Source organism: Macaca thibetana, chromosome 2, assembly GCF_024542745.1.
Source record: "Macaca thibetana thibetana isolate TM-01 chromosome 2, ASM2454274v1, whole genome shotgun sequence".
In the NCBI taxonomy this organism is placed as follows: Eukaryota; Metazoa; Chordata; class Mammalia; order Primates; family Cercopithecidae; genus Macaca; species Macaca thibetana.
In genome coordinates, this window is record NC_065579.1 from 128,454,583 (window position 1) to 128,470,804 (window position 16,222).

Genomic DNA, 16,222 nt, shown 5'->3' on the forward strand with positions numbered 1-16,222 from the left:
ACTTCTATAACATGAGATCTTAGGAATATGACTTTGGGTTCAGAAAAGCAGCGTTACAGTGAGGGGAACATTACACACTGGGGCCTGTCATGGGGTGGGGGAGGAGGGAGGATAGCATTAGGAGATACACCTAATGTAAATGACGAGTTAATGGGTGCAGCACACCAACATGGCACATGTATACATATATAACAAACCTGCACGTTGTGCACATGTACCCTAGGACTTAAAGTATAATAATAAAAAAAAATGTCATAGGTGTTCCCTAAAGTCTAAGTGCGACACAGCATTTTAAAGTTGCCTACATTCCATTTCAAGGAGATAGCAGAACATACATCACATCAATGAAACTGAACACTGCTTTGCAAGTTTTCAGCGGGGGAGTTTACAAGAGTTGTCCAGATAGTAAGAGTAATGTAGCAGATGTTAGCACAAAGGAAAGAGCAAATGAGATGTGAATTACAGGGTGACGAGGCTTGTATGAATCTCATTTGTTTAACCATCTGAATGGTCCACTCCAGGTATTAAATGAGCTAGTTACTGTTGAACACAATTTTCCGAATAGCACAGGAAGGTGGTTTAATGAACTATGGCCACTTGAATGTCCTCATATCATCTTGCCTCTTCAGCGAGCCATGGCTTGCTTAGCTTTTCTCCCCAAGTCTTTTAAAGTAATGCTTTAGATAATTATGACCTTGTCATTTCATTTTCTAGGTAATGTAACATTAGGGATTATTGCCTGATTAGTAATTTAATTAGTGGGTATATTGGCAGAGATCCTTTTGCAAATTAAGAACTTACTATTTTAAGTCATATTTTTAATTGACAGATAATAATTTTATACATTTATGGGGTTCAAGGTGATGTTTTAATTGAGATATGTATACATTGTAGATGATCAAATCAGGCTAATTACCACGCCATCATCCTAAATATTTATCATCTTTCTTTGTAGTGAGAATATATAAAATGTTTATTTTTAGCTTGTATAGACATTTCTCCAAAAAAGACACATGAATGGTCAACAGAGATATGAAAAAATACTCAATATCTCTAATCATAAGAAAAATGTAAATTAAAGCTACAATAAGATATCATCCCACAGCTGTTAGATTGGCTATTATCAAAAAGGTGAAATAAGCATTGGGAAGATGTGGAGAAAAGGAAACCCTTACACACTGTTGGTGGCATTGTAAATTACTACAGTTATTATGAGAAACGGTATGTAGAATCTTCAAACAACAAACAAACAAAAAATAGAATTCCCATATGATCCAGCAATCCTGCTCCTGGGTATAAACCCAAAGGAATTGAAATCAGTATGTTGAAGAGATGTCTGCACTTCCATGTTCATTGAAGTATTATTCACAATAGCCAAGATATAAGGGGAAAATTTCTAAGAACTTACTGTTAATAATCACTCCACATTGAAGGAGCTGACAGTTTGAAGTGTGCAAATTCAAGCACTAAACTTCCTCATACCCATTTTGGCTGCTAGAAGCTCAGATATCTTTAACTTTATAAAATGTTACTTGTCTGAAAACAACCCAGGGATTTTCACAATGCTTTTCATGGTTTAATGACTTGATCTCATTAGTGATGCGAAAGTATTTGCCCAGGAAGGATTTTCTCTTTTTCCTCTTTCTTGTCACTCTTACTGATCACTTCTGAAACCAGGTGAAACACTGATTCTCAAATAGAGAGTAGAGACTATAATTTAGTTTGCCAAGAATAATGGATAGTCCTGAAGTTCATTTCTCATTCAATGGATCTGCTTCCCTGTTTACAGATGAGAATTTCAGTGGTCTGGTAAGATAAGTTAATTTAAAAGCTTACCCATCTACTTCTGGAAAATAATTGAATGGAAAATAACATTTAAAACATATAATACTTTTGTGTATGCAAAGTTAACAACTCCAGGAAACTTTTCTGACTTGTAGACATTATGAATTTTTTAAATGTTTTGATTAAAAGCAATTTGACATGTACTATAAACGTCAGTGTGCTAAATAGAATATTCTGTTTCTCCACTTCTTAACAACTACATCTGTTTATGAATCTGTAAATCTAATAGAACTGAGGTGAAGATTAAAAACTGGCATTTTTTAAAAGATTAATACTAAAACATGGGTGAACCTACATGCTGTACTTTAAATATTCTATCCTGAGACCTCAAGACATCCCCTGTAGGTGTCTTATGTTTCTAATAACTGGGAAGCAAGGAAAGGCCAGAACGATCAAGGAAGCCCTTTAAAGAGAAGTTCAAGGGTCAAAAGAGATGAAATGGGAGGTGGATGATCCAGCACTCAAGGTTTGACACTCACTCAAAGAAGCTAATAATAGGAAATCCACTGGAAGCATTCACACTCATGCACCACTGGCTTGCTGTCCACTTCGCAAGAAGTGCTCGTGCATATCTCGTCCCGACTCCGTATCAGTGGTGTCCCTTTGGTAGCATGAAACTGGCTGTGGTGGGAGTATTTACACCTTGGAAATTAGCAAAAACTATAGATCTACTTTTTAGTTTTTGGTTTTCCAGGCACACCATTGCATTACTCCTAATGGCAGTTAAACCTCACAAAGTATAAAACTTGGATCAGACAGTTGACCAAGTTTGTTTTTTCTGTATCTCAGGGCATCAGAAGCTCTCATGACTCTTGATGCTTCTACTCTCCTTCTGCTGACTTTTCTGTGGTTTTATATGGTCTCCAAGTTGAAATAATCTATAGGTAAACAGGTAAAACCAAAGCCTATGATATCAGCAGTGTACCTAGTATTGGTAAAGAGAAATGGACTGATCTATATTAGCATATTGAGTCTTTCTTGGTAATGTGGCTTTCACCCTTGCCCACAGATAGTCTAGTCAACACACGGCAGCCAGTGAGTCAGTTCATACCATAGTCTGCTCAATGTTCTAATGAATTCTATCACATTTAAAGCAATCTTAAAGTTCCTGCCATGATCCAGAGGTTTGCTAGATCTGACTCCCTCCTTGTCTTGGACCTCAATGTCCATATCTTGTCCATCCCTCTTGCTCCTGCTTCTTCTGGCCACACCCTTCTCCTATTGCTACTCTCAGACATGCCAGCATCCTACTGCCCCAGAGCCTTTGTAAATTTTACTCCTTCTATGTTATATATGCACCAGGAGGACAAAGCGATGTTGACTACAGAGAACAACTGCACTAGAATAGGTATCAACCAAGCTTAGTACCATTACAAAACATATGCCCCTAACAGGAGGCACAAGCAGTACCTGGAGAGTAAATGAGATACATAAAGAAATGAGATCAAAGGAAACCAAGGGAAAATGGAGTAATGCTAAGAGCCAATACAGCAACAACTTTGGTAGTTATGCTGCAAGGAGGCTTTCAAATAGGCACAAGCCAAATAGAGCCAAATTGACTGCTGTTAATAAACCTCTTTCTTCTAAACAGTGCATGGTATTTTGGCGGGGGCCAAACAATTGTGGCATAAATCAGCATGTACAATGTTGGCAAGTGCTCACAAATTTCGAAGTCAATAGGAGAATATACTATAAATTTTCCCTGATAAATAAGGAATCACACTTTTTCATAGGTTACTATTAAATCAGTTTGTAAATGGAGGCAAAAATTTCCCAAAAGATATGAGGTTGGAATGATTGTTACTGAGATATTTTATGCATATTTATAATGAGCAAAGAGTAACCATTAGCTATGTGCCAGTTATAGTACTAAATGGCAGATATTTATATATGTATATAGATATAAATATACCATATACCATTATAAATAATAAATTACAAATTATTTATATAGTATATAATATATATCGGTATATAATATATATCGGTATATATTATATATAAGATATATAAATAGTATCATTTTATTATTTATAATAAATAATAAGATGGCCAGGTACGGTGGCTCACGCCTGTAATCCCAGCACTTTGGGAGGCCAGGGCGGGCAGATTGTCTGAGGTCGGGAGTTCGAGACCAGCCGACCAACATGGAGAAATTCTGTCTCTACTAAAAATACAAAATTAGCCGGGTATAGTGGCACATGCCTGTAATCCCAGCTACTCAGGAGGCTGAGGCAGGAGAATCACTTAAACCTGGGAGGCGGAGGTTGCAGTGAGCCGAGATGGTGCCACTGCACTCCAGCCTGGGCAACAGAGTAAAACTCCGTCTCAAAAAAAAATCAATCTCACTATATATCACAACAACACTTTGGGATAGATACTAGGAGAAGTGGCGTATTATTGATAAAGGAACTGAGACAGAGAGTGGTGAAAACACGCCATGGTCAAGTAACTCATAACAACTAGGGTTGTTTGGATTTGGGCATGGGCAGTTTACTTACAACCAAAGCCCACTCTCTCAAACAGTCTACATTCTGCTTTTGTTTTATTATTTCTTAAATGTAATTTCTTAAGCTTTTAAGGCCAGTGACTACAAAAGACTTCATTTAGTGAAGAACTTCAAGATGAACTGTTTCCATTCCTTGATCTCTGTATTCAAGTCACTGGGATTTCCTTTCTTTGCTCACCTGTTCTCTGCCCATCCTTCATACCTCCCTCTTCTACTACCATCTATTCTCCTTGTTCTAGTCCTTTCCAATTGCAATCCATCATGCCAAAATAAAGGTGCTCATTCTGCCTCTTCGCTTTTCAGACTGTACAAATAGATCCTCATTCCTGCATTGGTGTGGTCCTTACACCAGGACCCATCTCAAATGGGTTGTAACTGGTCCCCCAAAAGGTGAGTATAGAAATTAAGAGTAAGTATTTTAGTAACCTTTACAGCCATTTGTTAGAGTAATTTATATCTGTTGAATTTAATATGAAAGTGTGAGCTTGTGTGCCTTTTTCCATTTCATTCTAGTGACGCATTTTATAAAAGTATTAGTCTTCAATGGGTTAGGAAACAAAAATCAGTTTTCACAAGAGACAATTTGAGCATCACTTCTCTATTGTAAGGTGCCCAGTTTGTTTGCCTGGACCTAAGAGTGTTCCAAGGACACAGGACTTTCACTTTTAAAACTGAAAGTCTTAAGCAAAACAGGACAAGCTGGTCACCGTACTCTGCAGCCCTCAGTCCAAATTCCAAATTCTTCTGCGTGTTGTTTACAGTCCATTTTTATCTGACCTTCCTTTACCAGCCACCCTTACATTTTCCTTTTCCCCAGGGCATACCATTTTGTTTTTTTAAATATAGAACTGAATCATAAGTCTCAGAGGTGGATGACATAATTTATCCCGGATGCCAACCCTGATCGCCTGCAGTTCCCACCCAAAGCACTGCATTGAAGCCTTGTCTGAGATCAGGCAATGCAGCATGGTGGGAGGGAGCATGGCTTTCAGACTAAGATGTAGGGTGCAGGGCCTGCCGCACTGCTTTCCCATGCCTGGTTCTACGAAGATAGAATTTCCTCTATCATCCCATTTATTCTTTGTGATTGTTAATTTTATGTGTCAACTTGACTGTATTATGGGGTATTCAGATATTTGGTCAAATATTACTCTGGCTATGTCGATGAGGATGTTTCTGGATGAGATTAACATTTGAATCAGTAGGCAAAGTGAAGCAGATTGCTGTCCCCACTGTCATGGTCACCATCCAACCCGAGGAAGCTTGAACAGAATGAAAAGGAGGAGTAAGGAAGAATTTACTTTCTGCCTGTTTCCAAAGTGGACCTCAGTCTTCTCCTACATTCTGAATGGAACTTACAACACTGGCTCTCCTGGCTCTCAGGCCTTTGAACTCAGACTAGAACTACATTATCTGCTTTCCTGGGTTTCCAGCATGTAGATATCAGATTGTGGGAGTTCTCAGCCTCCATAATTGTGTCAGATAATTTCTAATTTATATATATAAATTACATAAAGTGGGTTGCAAAGCAATGGCCACATCACTCGACTGCAGTAAAACTATTACTGCTATTTCAATGGACAGCAATGATATTGGCCCCATGGGTCCAAGGGCATGTGGGGCTGAGTGAGAAGGAAATGTATAGATGCAATCTATTTATCTCCCTTCCTTCAATTGGACAAAAAAACTCACGTTGATTACTATTTAAAAGTTCTGCAATTACTTTTTTGATAGACCTATGTTAATTCTGCGTCAAAAATCCACACTGTTGAAAATAGATGGATAATGCCTGAGGATATCTTTCTTCTACTGCATGCGTTGTAATTATACTGTATGCCTTGCACTGTGTTGAATATGCACTCTTGATTAATATCTTTTTATAGAAAGAAACAAAAAGACAACCCATTCTCATTGTTGTTCTAAGACATCATAGTGTTTTTTTTCACATACTAGATGTTACATTAAGTTTTATAATTTTGTTTTTAATTTATCTAGTTGATTTCGTTTTATTTTTTATTACTGAATCTATTATTCACTAATTTACACTAGAATATTTACTAACATTAAGTAAATATTTTTGGCAAGGAAAAACTATTTCAATCAAACTGTGAAACTTTGCACTGTATGTAAAGTGCACTTTCAAAACCAAACTTTCATATACAATTTTATGCCATGACTTTCCTCTTGTTTTGTATCAGCATTTCTTGCAGGCCGTTAGGACAGAAGCTGCAGTTGTCACCAGTCTAGTCAAGTGTAAATCTTACATGCGGCACTTTCTACTGTTGGATGTAAAATCCTATAGAAAGTTGAAGGTCATTCTTTCCGTCTGCTCATTTTAAGCTGTGAGAAAATATTAACAGTCCCTTAAAAACAATGCTTGTGTTCTTTGGAAATTAAATATTGATATCCTGACAACCCACTACCTTAGATCAGATGTACCTAAGTTTTAACAATTTTAAAGCTTTACATTATCAATTATAATATTCATTTAAAAAATTATCAGTCTCCTATGGAATTCTGACCAATTTCCTTAGACTACATATTTTTGTCCAAACCAGCACTGAACTGGTTCATCTCCATTGAGTTCTGCCACCTTTCAGTGGCAAAAGTAAGATTTTTGGTGACAGGTGAACCTGGGTTTAAATCTCATTTTGTGCCACTATGTGATTCAGGGACATGCTACTTATCTTTCATGTCCTCAATTTTAACATCTATAAAGTGGAGATATCTACTCTTTAGGAATTTTGTGCATATTGAATGAGAGAATCATTTTCAACAAACATGTATTCAGTCTCTATTCATCCTAGGCACTTTTCTAGGTGCTGAGGGTATAGGAGTGAGGAACAATCATCCTGATTCAAGTATTCATGCTGACTAGTAGTTAGTATACAGTGGGTCACTAGGATTGGCTTCCTTCCCTTTTAATCTCCAAACTATTTTATATTATATGCTATTGCCCACTAAATTATATACCCTTACTTATATTATTAGCTTTCCTTTTTAAGTACTTAGCCATGTACCTAACTAGGCTATTTGAGAGCTGGGATTATATCTTAGAATGATTTCTATTTATAATATTAGCAGTTCTATGCACCTAGGAGATAATCAGGAAAATTCACTGATGTAATCACCAGTGAATAACTGACATTTTGTCTGGGGCAGATGGAGAGAAGAGGAGGTTTGCAGAGCAATAACATCATTCTAGTTCTTAACTTCAGAGGCAGATTCATTAATAACTTAACCTTGTCTTCACATCCTCTTGGGTACCCCAAAATGTGTCTGTTGAAACAGCATTGTTATTTTTGAGGCATGGCTAGTAGGCAAATATCCTCTGCGTTATTGGCATTTTACGGCATACTCTAGCATGCAAATATTTATGTTTGAATTCAGAAAAATGTAAAAGCTTGAGTGACAGAACTTTTACAAATAGCTACATTTTAAAGAGATATTTTTAAGACATCTTGCCTCAACATGTTACATTACCACAGGACTGAATTTTTCTAAATATTTAATTATAAAATATTTTTTATATTTTAACTTTTCAACTTCCCTTGGACAACTAGAGTAAACTTATTTTATAATTTCCCTTCCACCCCTTTATATTTACACATGCATGTATTCATGTGTGTACATAGACACACAAACCCACAACACATACCCCCCCCACACACACATGCATTTTCCCTGGATCCTAAAGTTGAAACTTATTCTTACTTTATATTATGTTAATACCAGAGAAACAGAAATGACATTAATCCAGTAGTGGGTGAGGTTTTTATCCAGCATTTGCTGTGTGGTGGGTATAAGTTTTCAATATATTATGATTGGGTTCCCTTTTTGGTAAATATAAAAGAAAGTCCTCAATAACATTTATGCTCACAAATAGAAAATAATTAATCCTCTCTTTCTAAATCTCTTAAAGGTAAGTTCAAGAAATAATAAACACTCTTTGAAAGAGAGAATATATGGGGTCTTCAAAAAAGGTACTTGCACTTTACCAACATGTGACAATCATTTAATTTAAACTCTACCTATTATGGTTACAAAAGTCTACTCTCTGTAACTAAAATGTCACCAAACTTGGGGATTTTATAGATTTCTATAGGTTCAGATGCTTTTTTTCTGAATTATTTGTTTAGAGACAGAGATAAGTATGGTTTAATTATAGGATCAAAGAGACAAACTATGAAATACACACATAATCATATTGAAAATTTTTCGGTTTGTACTACCAGATTTTTGGATCTTCCTTTGTGTAATAATCACAACAAACTATCCACACTTTATGTAGTTACTAATTCTGTAATTACTAGTTCTTGGAGAGTGCTCTCTATTGTTGATTGACACATCCAGCTGCCAACCAGATGTTGACACTTGGAACTGGATTTATCTAAAATCAACCTCCTTGCCATTGCTCCCCCGCTCAGGTTTTTCTTCCAATCATTCTTACTGTAAAGACTAGAGAAGTTATTTTTGAATCTTTACTTTCTTTCCCTATTACATCCCACTATCCAATCTTATTGATTTTTCCTTCGTGGAATCTCTCTTTTTCACCATCACTTGCCTCAGGACCATATTACTGGACTTCTGTGTAACAAAATCTTTTCATTGGTCTCACTGTTCTATATCCTTCTGTAATTCCAATTCATTCTATACACTGAGACAAAGAGAAGCTTCCTAAACAACACTGTGAATATATCTCCATCTTTCCAATCCTTCTTTGACCCTCTTCAGGTAAGAGGCCCTTTACAATGCTCCAACATTCTGCTAAGATCTTATTCTAATATCTCACTGTCCTGAATACATTAAGAATAATAAATTAACATTCAGTGAATGCTTACACATGCATTAGCTCCTTTTACAAAAAAAAAATCTTTTTCTGACATATACATACCAAGAAGCACACATAATTGTACCACTTGATGAATTTTCACATACTGAAAACATCTGTATTACCAGCACCTAAATTGTGCTAGCTCTTTAAATCATCACAACTATTCTATGTGAAGTTGTAATCTGCCTAGGAGAGGTCAGGTATAAATGGATGAGCTTGAATTTAAACCCAACTGTAAAAATCCAGAGACTATACCATTAGGCACATTTGTAAGCATCCCCTACATTTGATCGAAGCAAATCCATATACGCATTATTCGTCAAACACTTTTTATATATATTTTTGCCCCCATTCTCATGCTATTTTTGTAGCCTAAAATGTTCTCATTTCTTCTTCCTCCTTCCTTAACTCTCTGCCTCTTTCTCACTTTATCTTTTACTACTTTCTCAATAATCAGATCAAATCCTCCTACCCATTGCCTGGCATGTTTTTATAAAGTATAGGTTGCAAACAGAACCCAGGCTTTGCAGCCAAATATGTCTGGGTTCAAATTTCACCTGGACCATTTACTAACATTTATTTTAAAAGTCTCAGCATTGTCCTCTTGTGAAAAGTAGATCTAAAAATAACCATGCATATGTTTTTTTCTAAATTGAAACATATCAAGTATAAAATGCCTACCAGAATGCCTGGCAGGTAATAGCCACTCATTAAAAGGCAACTTTTGCTCTTGAGTCACTCCCATGCAGCTTTGCGGTCATGTGCATGTTGAACAGTCCCAGCCCACCTTGTTCACTAGCACTTGTTAGTCTTTTCCTTTCAAGATGCATGAGGAGGTGCACCATGTAGAGGAGGAGATGGAGACTTTTGTCTTTCAGGCAGAAATTGCCCAACTCATGTCTCTCATCATCAATACCTGCTACTACAAAGAGATTTTCATATGGGAGTTGATCTCTAATGCTTCTGATGCCTTGGACAAGACTTGCTTTGAGAACCTCACAGGATCTTCCAAGTTAGTCAGTGGTAAAGAGCCGAAAATTGACGTCATCACCAACCCTCAGGAACACACCCTAATTTGGTAGACACAGGCAATGGCATGACCAAGGTCGATCTCATAAACAATTTGGGAACTATTGCCAAATCTTGTGTTAAAGCATTTATGGAGGCTTTTCAGGCTGGTGCAGACATTTCCAGGCCTGGGCAATTTGGTGTTGGCTTTTATGCTGGCTACCTGGAGGTAGAATAAGTGGTTGTGATCATAAAGCACAATGATGATGAATACTACTCCTGGGAGTCTTATACTAGGGGTCTCTTAACTGTATGTGCTGACCATGTTGATCCCATTGGCAGAGGCACCAAAGTGATCCTCCACTTTAAAGAAGACCAGAGTATTTGTAAGACAGGCAGGTCAAAGAAACACTCGTAGTTTACAGGCTATCCCATCACCCTTTGTTTGGAGAAGGGACGAATGAAGGAAGTCAGTGATGATAAGGCAGAAAAAAAAAAAAAAGGTGAGAAAGAAGAGGATGATAAAGATGATGAGAAAAAGCCCAAGATTGAAGATGTGGGTTCAGGTGAGGAGGATAACAAGGATAAGAAAAAGAAAACCAAGAAGATCAACAACAACAACAACAACAACAAAAATGCATTGATCTGGAAGAACTAAATAAGAACAAGCCCATTTGGATCAGAAAGCCTGATGACATCACCCAGGAAGAGTATGGAGAATTCTATGAGAGCCTTGCCAGTGACTGGGAAGACTGTTTGCCAGTCAAGCACATCTCTGTAGAAGGTCAGTTGGAATTCAGGGCACTGTTATTCATCCCTCATCAGGCTCTCTTTGACCTCTCTGAGAAAATAGTAGGGCTTTCTTTGACCTCTTTGAGAACAACAGAGAAAAGAAAAACATCAGCCTCTATGTCCGGCATGTGCTATGATGAGCTGACACCAGAGTATCTCAGCTTTATCTGTGGTGTGGTTGACTTTGAAGATCTGCCCCTAAACATCTCCCGAGAAGTGTTCCAGCAGAGCAGAATCCCAAAAGTCCACACAAAAACATTGTAGGGTAGTGCCATGAGCTCTTTTCTGAGCTGGCAGAAGATAAGGAATGTTATAAGAAATTCTATGAAGAATTCTCTAAAAATCTAAAGGTTGGAATCCATGAGGACTCTATTAACTGGTGATGCCTGTCTGAGCTGCTGCACTCTCACACCACCCAGTCTGGAGATGAGATGATATCTCTGTTAGAGTATGTCTCTCACATGGAGACGGGAAGTCCATCTATGACATCACTGGCAAGAGCAAAGAGCAGGTGGCCAACTTTGCTTTTGTGGAGTGAGTGAGGAAGCAGGGATTTGAGACAGTATATATGATCAAGCTCACTGCTGAGCACTGCATGCGGCAGCTCAATAAGTTTGGTGGAAAGAGGCTGGTCTGTTACCTGGTAGGGTCTTAGGCTACCTGAGGATGGAGAAGAAGAAAATGGAGGAGAAGAAGAAAATGGAGGAGAGCAAGGCAAAGTTTGAGAACCTCTGCAAGCTCCTGAAAGAAATCTTGAATAAGAAGATTGAGAAAGTGACAATCTCCAATAGTCTGTTTCTTCATCCTGCTGCACTGTGACTGGCACCTACAGCTGAACAGCAAATGTGAAGTAGATTGTGAAAGCTCAGACACTTTGAGACAACTCTATGACGGGCTACATGATGGCCAAAAAGCACCTGGAGATCAACCTTGACCAACCTACTATGGAGACACTGCAGCAGAAGGCTGAGGCAGACAAGGACGACAAAGCTGTCAAAGACCTGGTGGTACTGCTGTTTGAAACTGTGGGGCTCTCTTCTGACTTCTCCCCTGAGGATTCCCAGACCTACTCCAATAACACCTACCATGAACAACCTAGGTCTAGCTATTGATGAAGATAAAGTGGCAGCACAGGAAGCCAGTGCTGCTGTTCCTGATACAATCCTCCTTCCTCACTCAAAGGCGACGAGGATGTGTCTTGCAGGGAGGCAGACTAGGAGTTTATACTTGGAAACCTGTGCCCTCTGAATAGTGTCCCCATGGCTCCCACTGCAGCCTTGAGTGGTCCTGTCTTACCTGGCTCCCTCTGCTGATGTCTTGTGTTTATTCTCTCCTGTCCTTGTGTCTAAGGCAGGAAACAAGGGCCTGCACTCCCATTCCCTCCCTAATTTCACAACAGCATTGGACGTTGCATATTATGGGTTTTTTGTTTATTTTGTTCTGAAATTGAAGTATGCAAAATAAAGAAGATGCAGTTTTATACAAAAAATTTAAAGGGATAACTCTTATTCTTAATAAGCCTTCAGCATCTCTCTTTCTCTTCAATAACTGTTAGTCTCCATCCAATATTTGGCTCTTGTTTGTACACAGCATGGTGGATTTTCTTTTTTGTTGTCTTAGATTTTACCAACTCCTGTTATTCTAATTCAACATCATTGTGTATATTCCTTGCATTTCCAAATAGATAGTAAGCTCCTTGCTGGCAAGGGCTACATGCTTATTTGCATTCTTCATTAAAGACATGTTCAGTAGCCACCCTATATGCATTTTTTTGATTCATAAACATTCCAATTCCAGGGCAAATCAATGGATGACAAGGTCCTACATGACAGACAAAAATGACATCTAAAAGCAACCTGCACCAAATTTAATATTTTCAATAAAATTATTTTCCCAGTTGTACTGATACATTTATAACAGAACAGGTGACATGAATTGAGCTTCTTAGCTTAATCAAATTACCTGTGTCATCATAGTTCTGGAAAGAAGAAAAATGAATAATATGATTCTGACTCACTAATTCCATTAAAAGAATGAAGAATTTAACTTTCTGAGAAATAAAACTTCTGCTTTGAAAAATCCACAGGACTTAGTGCTGTTGTCTTTAAATTAATGATATAACCCCTTAGCTATAAGAAGCAGATATTGTACAGGTATAAAAAGAAACAAGCAGCCATGTAGAGAAAAAATAACTGCATTTCTGGAATGGAAAGTAATCAGCCTGGAAATGTAAGAAATCGAGTAGGAAATGAAAGAGAATCTTAACAAAGCATCAATATGCCAATTCTTGCCAATGGTTCTGTTCATTCAGGCAGGTAGTGAATGTTACAATTTGAGATTTTTTTAAGGAGGAATAGTTTGAAAGCTATTTGTGTCATAGTGTCAGGGTTTTTAGAAGCTGTCCCTCTGCTTATGGCTAATATTTTATGTAGCAGTGATATAAAGAAAAGATATTAAGTTATATGTATTTGAAATATTAACCACTGCTTCCAAGAAGGAATTATTCTTGCCCACTTAGCTCCTGAGCACTTGTGAACGGGCAGAGTCCAGGACATAAGGAAACGAAAATGAGAACAGAATTAGCAAGGATAAATTGGCCTAACTGACAAAGTTCTTATCCAGAGACCAGAGAGGAGAGACTGCAAAGGAGACTGCGAGGAAAGGTTTGGGGACCTTGGAATGAAAGAAGGGAGAGATTTTAGAGTAGCTCACTGGGGTTTGAAAAAGGCAAGGTGAGAAGAACATTAATTGCAAAAGATCTGTATCTTTTGTGCCTGTATCTGATATTCCTCTTTTGCCATTTTTGTGAGTGGCAAATGTAATAATAACGTGTACAATGGTTAATGCTGGTTTCATCAGCTGAGAACCACATCCTGCTTTAGAAAAGTCAGGAAACAAAAGAAAGCCCTCCCCTTCCTAAGAGCCCTCTATCTGCTTCTTAGGGGCTGTACCTTAGTGTTTGGGGTAACTCAGTGTACTAGTCCGTTTTCACACCGCTAATAAAGACATACCCAAGACTGGGAAGAAAAAGAGGTTTAACTGGACTTACAGTTCCATATGGCTGGGGAGGACTCAGAATCATGGTGGGAGGTAAAGGCACTTCTTGCATGGCAGTAGCAAAAGAAAAATGAGAGAAATGCAAAACCGGAAACCCCTGATAAAACCATCAGATCTCATGAGACTTATTCACTATCACGAGAACAGTAGGGTGGAAACCGCCCTCATGATTCAAATTATCTTGCACCGGGTCCTTCCCACAATCCATGGGAATTATGGGAGTACAATTCAAGATGAGATTTGGGTGGAGACACAGAGCCAAACCATACCACTTAGTATAATAACAGCAGCAGCCCCAACAGCTGCTAATAATTTTTATTGAACACTTACTGCGTGCTAGTGGGAAATGAATGAGTGCTGAGCACTCACATGGATCATCTCATTTTATTCTCACAGAAATATTTTGTGCTAAGTGCCATGATTATCACAAAATTAAAAAAAAAAAAAAGGCAACTGAGGATTATAGTGGCTAAGTAATTTTCCAATTGCACGCATACCAGTTTAGTGGTAGGGCATTGTTAGACTCCAAATCTATCACCTAAACTGCTACAAGGTTCTATACAATAAAATAGCAAACTCTGAGATGCATTTGTTGGGCACCACCAGGAAAGGCAAAGGCAAGATAATTCTAAAGGTCATGCTGCACTGTGATATTTTAGCATATTCTCACTAATAAAGAAGGAAAGGTATTCTGTTCTCAGTTGTTTTCAAACCTACATGTTAGTATTTTTGCCATAATAGGACAATTAGCTTCATTCTATTCAGCTTAACTTCTAAACTGAGAATCACAGAATGGTAGAACAAGATAGTAGTTTAGATAATATGCCTGATCCTTCCTTACAAATGAAGAAACCGAGGCCTAGAGAGATCCTATAACACTTAGTGACCAAGCCAGGACTAGAACCATGATCTTCAACTTTCTTTGGTTTTTTAAAGATAGAGTCTTGCTCTATCATCCAGGCTGGAGTGCAGTGGCACGATCTCAGCTCACTGCAACCTCCACTTCCAGAGTTCAAGTGATTCTTGTGCCTCAGCCACTGGAGTACCTGGGATTACATGCATGGGCCACCGTGCCCAGCCCATGATCTTCAACTTTGAAACTTGGGTTTGTTCCACTCTAGCACATTGATATGATGGGTAGCATATTTCATTTTAACCCTGCTGGACGACTGTTTAATTGAAGGTACCCCTTGTCAGCCCTAGTAATCACAGAAGATTCCTAGTAACAGACTCTAGAGATTTAAATAAGTGGTTCAAATTATCACCTGACCTACAGAATGGAAGACAATATTTGCAAACCACATATCCAACCAAGGACTGGTATTTAGAATATGCTTAAAAACTGTCAAAACCCAATGTCAAAAGAACATGCAATCCCAATTTGCACACGGGCAAAAGACACAGACATTTCACCAAAAAGGATATATAGATTCTGAGTAGCACATGAAAAGATATTCAACATCATTGGCCATTATAGAAATTCAAATTAAAACCACAATGAGATATAATTACACAGCTATCAGAACGGTTAAAATAATAGTGAGAACAACAAAGACTTCCGAGGATTAGGAGGAACTGAATCACTGATAAATTGCTGATAGGCATGTAAAATGGTCCAGGCACTGTGGAAAACAGTTTGGCAGTCTGTTAAGAAACTAAACATGCAAGTCCCATATGACCCAGCAATTGCACCCTTGGGCATTTATCCTAGAGAAATGAAAACTTATGTGCACTAAAATTCCTGTATGTGAATGTTTATAGCAGCTTTATTCATAATAGTTAAGAACTGGAAACAATCCAGATGTCCTTCAGAGGAGAATGGGTAAACAAATAATAGTGTATATGCAGTGAAATTCTAGGAATGAAGTATTGATACATAAAGCAACCAGGCTGAATTTCCAGAGAATTATGTTGAGTGAAAAAAGCCAATCCCCAATGTTAATACATTGTATCATTTCATGTATATAACAAACTTGATGTGAAAAAAATAGATAGACGGAAAACAAGTTAGTATTTGCCAGGAGTTAAAAAGAGGATGGGCATGGGAGGGAAACGCTGTGTCTATAAAAGCTCACACGAAAAATCCTATTTTAGTCACCTCCTCTGCACCCCATTAGTAAGAGGGATATGGGAATTGCCCAACACTGGACTAATGAGATTGACAGCAGTTTACTAGT

General features: G+C 37.9%; 1 pseudogene; it reads left to right on the forward strand.

Annotated features, from left to right (window-relative positions):
- The first annotated feature begins 10,012 nt into the window (after window positions 1-10,012).
- Window positions 10,013-12,205, forward strand: LOC126948997 (heat shock protein HSP 90-beta-like; annotated as a pseudogene).
- The last annotated feature ends 4,017 nt before the right edge of the window (window positions 12,206-16,222 follow it).